A 10,391-nucleotide genomic window follows, 5' to 3' on the forward strand; every position below is an offset into this window, starting at 1 on the left:
TTACCAAAAAAGGGGAGATTGAAAGTGCAACTATCCCTGGGTGATTTTGGTAATTCCTAACAACATATAGCTCATTTAGCTAACATTATTCCAAGATTAATATTTCAGGAAAAGCTCAATGAATGGCATGGCATGGATGAGGAAAGTGGATCCCTCAAAATTCTAAGGACAAAAAGTTTGGCTCAAGCTTGAAGCTCAAGACTCTACATTTTATATTTTAGTGATCCAAGATCACATTGAGTCTATAGGAAAAGCCAATACTATGAAGGAGGGATGAGGTGTTGCTTAATGGCTTGCTTGCTCAAAATGCTTAGTGATATGCTCCAAAACCCTCAACTACCTTCCCACATCCACATATGACCTAAACCAAAAGTCAAACTCGGCCCCACTGATTCTTTCTATCCGGCGCCACCGAGTTTCAAATGTCATAGCCACTGCCACAAACCCTAGGCAAATCGGTCTCACCGATAGGGATCACGGTCTCATCGAGATGGGATTATAATCTCTCTGTTTCCTTCGTAATGTTTCGGTCTTACTGAGATGAGCGATTGGTCCCACCGAGATTGCAATGTAAACTCTCTGTTCCCCTTTTGTAACACTTCGGTATCACCGAGATGAGCGAATCGGTCCCACCGAGTTTACCTGACCAACTCTCTGGTTAGCTTATTACCAAAATCGGTCCTACCGAGTTTGTGTAATCGGTCACACCGAGATTACGTTATGCCCTAACCCTAACCATATCGGTCCTACCGAGTTGCATCTCAGTCCCACCGAAAATCCTAACGGTCACTAGGTTTGCTGAATCGGTCCGACCGAGTTTAACCATTCGGTCCCACCGAGTTTGGCAAATTGTGCGTAACGGTTAGATTTTGTGTGGAGGCTATATATATACCCCTCCACCCACTCTTCATTCGTGGAGAGAGCCATCAGAACATACCTACACTTCCAATACACATTTTCTAAGAGAGAACCACCTACACTTGTGTTGAGGTCAAGATATTCCATTCCAACCATATGAATCTTGATCTCTAGCCTTCCCCAAGTTGCTTTCCACTCAAATCTTCTTTCCACCAAATCCAAATCCTGTGAGAGAGAGTTGAGTGTTGGGGAGACTATATTTGAAGCACAAGAGCAAGGAGTTCATCATCAACACACCATTTGTTACTTCTTGGAGAGTGGTGTCTCCTAGATTGGCTAGGTGTCACTTGGGAGCCTCCGACAAGATTGTGGAGTTGAACCAAGGAGTTTGTAAGGGCAAGGAGATCGCCTACTTCGTGAAGATCTACCGCTAGTGAGGCAAGTCCTTCGTGGGCGACGGCCGTGATGGAATAGACAAGGTTGCTTCTTCATGGACCCTTCGTGGGTGGAGCCCTCCCTGCACTCGCGCAACCGTTACCCTCCGTGGGTTGAAGTCTCCACCAACGTGGATGTACGATAGCACCACCTATCGGAACCACGACAAAAACATTCGTGTCTCCAATTGCGTTTGAATCCTCCAAACCCTTCCCTTTACATTCTTGCAAGTTGCATGCTTTACTTTCCGCTGCTCATATACTCTTTTGCATGCTTGCTTGAATTGTGTGAAGATTGCTTGACTTGTGCTAAGATAGCTAAAATCTGCCAAGAACTAAAATTGGGAAAAGGCTAGATTTTTATTTGGTCAAGTAGTCTAATCACCCCCCCCCCCCTTCTAGACATACTTTCGATCCTACAGCTTGCATCGGAGACATGATGATGAGGTGACCACATGGGGTGGTTTGCCACCGTACTTCCTCGCTGATACTTGCATTGTGCATGACCCTACCTTCTTATGAGGGTTATGCCGGTGGGAGTAGATAGGATGCTAAAGTAGTTGCTACGCAAAAAGGGACGGGAATATGCATGGTGATGGAGACAAAGTATTTTCAGAAGACTTTTTCGAAAACCATGTCGGGTGCCACTTATGCCCGAGGGAGATAATGAGTTGGGTAACCACTTGATGACGAAGTGGTGTACCGAGGCAAGTGTGTGTGTGTTGTTTTCGAAAATGGATTAGATTCAAGATTTGTCGACTATCCCAACCTTACATGTGCAACCACTCTACCCTTATATGGGAAATGGCATTATTGATTACCTAGGCCGATACTAGCTTGGAGCCCGCATTACTAGTGACGAGAGAGTTGTTGTTGCGCTCTCTAGGGACCGGGTCGTGCCAGGTATGGCGGCCATGACTGTTTTCACAGGGCACCAGACACACCATTGGTACCCCATGCTTGTGGTATGTGATGAATATGGGAGCGAGGCTCCACATTTTTAAGATGTGAAATGTTGGGCATGGGGGTTACTACCAATCGAGTGGACTCTATGTTAGTGTCTTCTAGGGAAAGATAGTGATCGGGTACTTACCCCAGGTACTTGAGGTACCACGGGTCGTGGTTGACACGGAAGTTCCCCGGATCTTGTGGGTAAAGTGTGCAACCTCTATAGAGCGTAAAACTATTCGAATAGCCGTGTCCTGGGTCAAGGACAGTTGGGCGGTGCTGCTTAAACTACGTCCAGAGTTTTACAAACCGCGTGCGTGTGTGTGTGTGTGTGTTGATAAAACTATTTGGGGTTAAGTCAGATGCCTTGACACAATGATGAAGTTGGATTGGTGTCCAACTCTGTTTATGTTGATATCTGTAACTTGTTCATACGGATATCTGTACTCTCATGATGCATACTTTACAGGTTGAAAGGTCATGTCATTGCACTCAAAACTAGCTTTCTGCAAACTACCTACTTAGTGCTATATCATTGCATTATTGTGCCTTGTTCCAATCATGGGTTGCTTGCGAGTACATTCAACGTACTCATTGGCTTGACACTGGTTATTTTATTGGCCAGGCATGAAAGAACAGGATACAGGATATGATGAAGAATACTTCGGTGACGAACATGCGAGCTAGGACGCTTCCTAGTCAGAATGCCTGTAGGGTTAAGGCAGATGGCATGGGTCCAAGTTATCGATGAAGATTTCCGCTGCGAAGATATACTCAAGACTCGACCATAACAGTCATAATTTATGTAAGACGTTATGTATGGATGTAAGACTCTTGTTATTCAGCTTCGGTGTGTTCAGTGAGCATTGATCTCTGGGATCACTGTACATATGCTTTCGGTGATCACGACTTATGAGTCGGGGTCCCCACAGGTCGTCTGGAGCGGTAGAGGGCGTTCGAGGTGAGTGTCGCTGAAGCTGCAACAGCGGCAGGCACCGTATTGTGGTTGCCCAGCTCGTCGGTAGGCTTCTCCTCCTTCGCCTCTTACTGAGCACGGTCAGAAGAGGAGGGCAGCCGGAAGCAGTACAAAGCCCCTCCGCAGTAGTAGTAGTATTTAGGGCTATTTTTTCAGTTCATCTAACTATAGATGTGATGGAACTGTACAATGTACTTAAAATTAGCTAGTATATATAGTTGAACTAGCTATTTCATTACGTGGTTGACAATAATTGGGGAAACGTTTGGTCGGTTCAGCTGTCGAGTTGAAATGTTTGTATAAATTAAGAACGACTGCTTAATCTATGAATGAATTCTATGCTTAATTACTGAATTTTAGTTGAAAAAATTAGATACTGCTAGTGATTTTTAGATTCATATTTTGACAAATCGCAGTGTTACAAGGATTGACAAATCTTACCAAATTCTTTGTATGTGGTTGCACACGGGTCATCCAAAACAACCATTTGCGTTGAAGGGGTGCACAAATCCTGCGCTGCTCTCACTTTGCATATGGGTGTTCTATCTAAAATGTTTGTGGTCAAGAGCAGCAGAAATCCTGCTTGACACATTTTCACTTGGCTTCCTAGGGAAGCCGTCGGTTTGCATACGGGTGTTCTAACTAAAATGTTTGTGATAATTGTTTTATATTTAAAAAGCAAATTAGACTGCGGATTGGGCACCATTAATGGAGAGGATGCGAGCAAGGCGGGCTGCCATGGAAGTCAAGGGCTCGTTTCCATGTGAGCCTGCACAGCATACAGCTCACACGCTTCCCGGTGAGCCTGCGCATTCGAGGATAGCTTGCACGCCTCTCGGTCAGCCTGCGCACCGGACGACGCTCGTAGCCTCTCGTTCAGTCAAGGTCAAGCAGCTGTCCGCACGGCACCTCCTACAGCCATTAAAACCAAGACACGTGGCGTCACGTGAATGGTTAACATAACACACACAGTTTGAATTATACAAATGTTTGAGATATTAAAGTGGCAGCTATTTTTTCAAAATGCCTTGCCCTGGTGTTTGACATTCATTCCCATTTCTTGCATGGGACCTAAGCATGCACCCAAGGACACATATTTGATTTTTCAACCAATTTATATGCACTGGAGCATGTCCATGTAGTTAAAATTTGAATTATGCACATAAATGCATTGAAAACTCAGTTAATGCATAAAAATGTCCAAACGAACCCCGAAAAATCACAACAATTCACACAACACTCATGTTGTTCTATGTTGACACAAGAAAAAAATTGAATGCAATAAGAGGAAATGGATATCGTTTCATCCCCAAAGGTGGGAAGTTCCCTATCGAAAACCATCATGCTTGTTGTGAGAAGCATATACGCAAACCTACCCCAAATGGGACAAATTTTTAACCACGGCATGTTGATGCCGCTCCATGATAGCATGCCAAGTTTCATGAATTTCAGATGGGTTTTGGATTTACTAGAATTTAAAAACCAGGCATCTCAATGTTTTGCTGGCAATCAACGGTGCCCTGGTGTTTGAAATTCATTCCCATTTCTTGCTTGGGACCTAAGCATGCACCAAGGACACAGATTTGATTTTTCAACCAATTTATATGCGCTGGAGCATGTGCATGTAGTCCAAATTTGAATTATGCACATAAATGCATTGAAAACTCAATTAATGCACAAAAATGTCCAAACGAACCCCGAAAAATCACAAAAATTCACACAACACTCATGTTGTTCTATGTTGACACAAGAAAAAAATTGAAAGCAATAAGAGGAAATGGATATCGTTTCATCCCCAAAGGTGGGACGTTCCCTATCGAAAACCATCATGCTTGTTGTGAGAAGCTCTGGTTTGTGAGAAGCATATAACCAAACCTACCCCAAATGGGACAAATTTTTAACCACGGCATGTTGATGCCGCTCCATGATAGCATGCCGAGTTTCATGAATTTCAGACGGGTTTTGGATTTACTAGAATTTAAAAACCAGAAATCTCAATGTTTTGCCGGCAATCAATGGTGCCCTGGTGTTTGAAATTCATTCCCATTTCTTGCATGGGACCTAAGCATGCACCCAAGGACACAGATTTGATTTTTCAACCAATTTATATGCATTGGAGCATGTGCATGTAATTCAAATTTGAATTGTGCACATAAAGGCATTGAAAACTCAGTCAATGCATAAAAATGTCCAAACGAACCCCGAAAAATCACAAAAATTCACACAACACTCCTGTTGTTCTACGTTGACACAAGAAAAAACTTGAAAGCAATAAGAGGGAATGGATATCATTTTGCCCCCAAAGGTGGGACGTTCCCTACCGAAAACCATCATGCTTGTTCTGAGAAGCTCTGGTTTGTGAGAAGTATATACCCAAACCTGCCCAAATGGGACAAATTTTTTACTACGGCATGTTGATGCTGCTCCATGATAGCATGCCAAGTTTCATGAATTTCAGACGGGTTTTGGATTCAGTAGAATTTGAAAACAAGGCATCTCAATGTTTTGTCGGCAATCAACGGTGCCCTAGTATTTGAAATTCATTCCCAATTCTTACATGGGACCTAAGCATGCACCCAAGGACACATATTCGATTTTTCAACCAATTTATATGCGCTGGAGCATGTGCATGTAGTTCAAATTTGAATTATGCACATAAATGCATTGAAAACTCAGCTAATGCATAAAATGTCCAACGAACCCCACAAAATCACAAAACTTCACACAACACTCCTGTTGTTCTATGTTGACATGAGAAAAAATTTGAAAGCAATAAGAGGCAATGGATATCGTTTCATCCCCAAAGGTGGGACGTTCCCTACCGAAAACCATCATGCTTCTTGTGAGAAGCTCCGGTTTATCAGAAGCATATACCCAAACCTGCCCCAAATGGGACAAAAATTTTACCATGGCATGTTGATGCCGCTCGATGATAGCGTGCCAAGTTTCATGAATTTTAGATGGGTTTTGGATTTACTAGAATTTTAAAACAAAGCTTCTCAATGTTTTGCCGGCAATCAACGGTGCCCTAGTTTTTGAAATTCATTCCTATTTCTTGCATGGGACCTAAGCATGCACCCTAGGACACAGATTTGAATTTTCAACCAATTTATATGCACTAGAGCATGTGCATGTAGTTCAAATTTGAATTATGCACATAAATGCATTGAAAACTCGGTTAATGCATAAAAATGTCCAAACGAACCCCGAAAAATAACAAAAATTCACACAACACACCTGTTGTTCTACGTTGACACGAGAAAAAAATTGAAAGCAATAAGAGGCAATGGATACCATTTCGTCCCCAAAGGTGGGACGTTCCCTACCGAAAACCATCATGCTTGTTGTGAGAAGCTCCGGTTTGTGAGAAGCATATACCCAAACCTGCCCCAAATGGGACAAAAATTTTACCACGGCATGTTGATGCCGCTCCATGATAGCATGCCAAGTTTCATGAATTTCAGACGGGTGTTGGATTTACTAGAATTTAAAAACCAGACATTGATAACCCACAAGTATAGGGGATCGCAACAGTTTTCGATAAGTAAGAGTGTCGAACCCAACGAGGAGCTAAAGGTAGAACAAATATTCCCTCAAGTTCTATCGACCACCGACACAACTCTACGCACGCTTGACGTTCCCTTTACCTAGAACAAGTATGAAACTAGAAGTACTTTGTAGGTGTTTTTGGATAGGTTCGCAAGATAATAAAGAGAAAGTAAATAAAAAGTAGGTGCTGTTTAGATAAAGACACAACTAAGTTAGTTTTGGTAAAGAGCTTTTATGTTAAGAGAAAGTTATTTGTCCCTAGGCAATCGATAACTAGACCGGTAATCATTATTGCAATTTTATTTGAGGGAGAGGCATAAGCTAACATACTTTATCTACTTGGATCATATGCACTTATGATTGGAACTCTAGCAAGCATCCGCAACTACTAAAGATCATTAAGGCAAAACCCAACCATAGCATTAAAGTATCAAGTCCTCTTTATCCGATACGCAAACAACCTACTTACTCGGGTATGTGTTTCTATCACTCACGCCACCCACCATAAGAAAATCATGAACATATTGCGAACCCTACAGCGGGAATCCCTCACGCTTGCGCGACACGGGGAGCACCATAGGACAGCACCAATAATAAAACATGCAACTCAAACCAATCACGATCATCAAATAACCCATAGGACAAAACGGATCTACTCAAACATCATAGGATAGCCATACATCATTGGGATATAATATATAGTGTTGAGCACCATGTTTAAGTAGAGATTACATCGCGTAAGAGAGATGTTACACCGCTGCATAGAGGGGGGAAGAGTTGGTGATGATGGCGGTGAAGTTGTTGGTGAAGATTGCGGTGATGATGATGGCCCCCGGTGGCACTCCGGCGCCACCGGAAGCGAGGAGGAGAGAGCCCCCTTCTTCTTCTTCTTCCTTGACCTCCTCCCTAGATGGGAGAAGGGTTTCCCCTCTAGTCCTTGGTCTCCATGGCATGGGAGGGGCGAGAGCCCCTCCGAGATTGGATCCGTCTCTCTTTGTTTCTGCATTTTCTGATTCTTCCCTTTCACCGTTTCTTATATTCCCGGAGATCCATAACTCCAATTGGGCTGAAATATTAACACGATCTCTATCCGGATATTAGCTTTCTTGCGGCGAAAGAAGGGCATCAACCGCCTTACGGGGTGGCCACGAGGGTCAGGGGCGCTCCCGGGGGGTGGGACGCGCCCCCCTGCCTCGTGCCTCCCTCGGGCACCGTCTCGCGTGGATTTTTCTTCGCAAAAATGACATATATTCCAAAAAAAATTCCGTCCGTTTTTATCCCATTTGGACTCCATTTGATATGGATATTCTGCGAAACAAAGAACATGCAACAAAGAACTGGCACTGGGCACTGGATCAATATGTTAGTCCCAAAAATAGTATAAAAAGTTGCCAAAAGTATATGAAAGTTGTAGAATATTGGCATGGAACAATCAAAAATTATAGATACGACGGAGACATATCAGCATCACCAAGCTTAATTCCTGCTCGTCCTCGAGTAGGTAAATGATAAAAAATATAATTTTTGATGTGGAATGCTACCTAGCATAATCTTGATCATGTAATCTAATCATGGCATGAATATTAAGACACGAGTGATTCAAAGAGATAGTCTATCATTTGACATTAAGACAATAATACTTCAAGCATACTAATAAAGCAATCATGTATTTTTAAAATAACATGGCCAAAGAAAGTTATCCCTACAAAATCATATAGTTTGGCTATGCTCCATCTTCACCACACAAAATATTCACATCATGCACAACCCCGATGACAAGCCAAGCAATTTTTTCATACTTTTGACGTTCTCAAACCTTTTCAACTTTCACGCAATACATGAGCGTGAGCCATGGACATAGCATTATAGGTGGAATAGAATGGTGGTTCTAGAGAAGACAAAAAGGCGAAGATAGTCTCACATCAACTAGGCGTATCAATGGGATATGGAGATGCCCATCAATAGATATGAATGTGAGTGAGTAGGGATTGCCATGCAAACGGGTGCACTAAGAGCTATAAGTGTATGAAAGCTCAGACTAAAAACTAAGTGGGTGTACATCCAACTTGCTTGCTCATGAAAACCTCGGGCGTTTGAGGAAGCCCATCATCAGAATATACAAGCCAAGTTCTATAATGAAAATTCCCACTAGTATATGAAAGTGATAACTCAAAAGACTCTCTATATGAAGAACATGGTGCTACTCTGAAGCACAAGTGTGGTAAAAGGATAGTAACATTGCCCCTTCTCTCTTTTTCTCTCATTTTTTTTCTCTTTTTTCCCTCTTTTTTGGTGGGCTTCCTTGGCCTCTTTTTTATTATTATTTGGGCTTCTTTGGCCTCTTTTATTTATTTTTAAAGTCTGGAGTCTCATCCCGACTTGTGGGGGAATCATAGTCTCCATCATCCTTTCCTCACTGGGGCAATGCTCTAATAATGTTGATCATCACACTTTTATTTACTTACAACTCAATATTACAACTCGATACTAGAACAAAGATATGACTCTATATGAATGCCTCTGGCAGTGTACCGGATGTGCAGTGATCTAGCGTAGCAATGACATCAAAAAACGGACACGCCATGAAAACATCATGCTAGCTATCTTACGATCATGCAAAGCAATATGAAAATGAATGCTCAAGTCATGTATATGATGATGATGGAAGTTGCATGGCAATATATCTCGGAATGGCTATGGAAATGCCATGATATGTAGGTATGGTGGCTGTTTTGAGGAAGGTATATGGTGGGTTTATGGTACCGGCGAAAGTTGCGCGATACTAGAGAGGCTAGCAATGGTGGAAGGGTGAGAGTGCGTATAATTCATGGACTCAACATTAGTCATAAAGAACTCACATACTTATTGAAAAAGTATATTATCTATCGAAACAAAGTACTATGCGCATGCTCCTAGGGGGATAGATTGGTAGGAAAAGACCATCGCTCGTCCCCGACCGCCACTCATAAGGAAGACAATCAATAAATAAATCATGCTCCGACTTCATCACATAACGTTTCACCATATGTGCATGCTACGGGAATCACAAACCTCAACACACGTATTTCTACTAATCCACAACTACCCACTAGCATGAATCTAATATCACCATCTTTATATCGCAAAACTATTGCAAGGAATCAAACATATCATACTCAGTGATCTACAAGTTTTATGTAGGATTTTATGACTAACCATGTGAATGACCAATTCCTGTCATCTCTCTAAATAGATGTAAGTGAAGCAAGAGAGTTTAATTCTTTCTACAAAAGATATGCCCACGCTCTAACAAATATAAGTGAAGCAAAAGAGCATTCCACAAATGGCAGTTTTCTATGTAAAGAGAAACCAGCAATCCAAACTTCAAATGATATAAGCGAAGCACATGAAGCATTCTAGAAAGCCATACTCAAAAGATATAAGTGAAGTGCAATGAGCATTCTATAAATCAACCAAGGACTATCTCATACAGCATGGTGCATAAAAAATGAAAACTAAATGCAAAAGACGCTCCAAGATTGCACATATCGCATGAACGAAACGAATCTGAAAACATACCGATACTTGTTGAAGAAAGAGGGGATGCCTTCCGGGGCATCCCCAAGCTTAGACGCGTGAGTCTCCTT

The sequence above is a fragment of the Triticum aestivum genome, chromosome 4A (genome assembly GCF_018294505.1).
Source record: "Triticum aestivum cultivar Chinese Spring chromosome 4A, IWGSC CS RefSeq v2.1, whole genome shotgun sequence".
Taxonomy (NCBI): Eukaryota; Viridiplantae; Streptophyta; class Magnoliopsida; order Poales; family Poaceae; genus Triticum; species Triticum aestivum.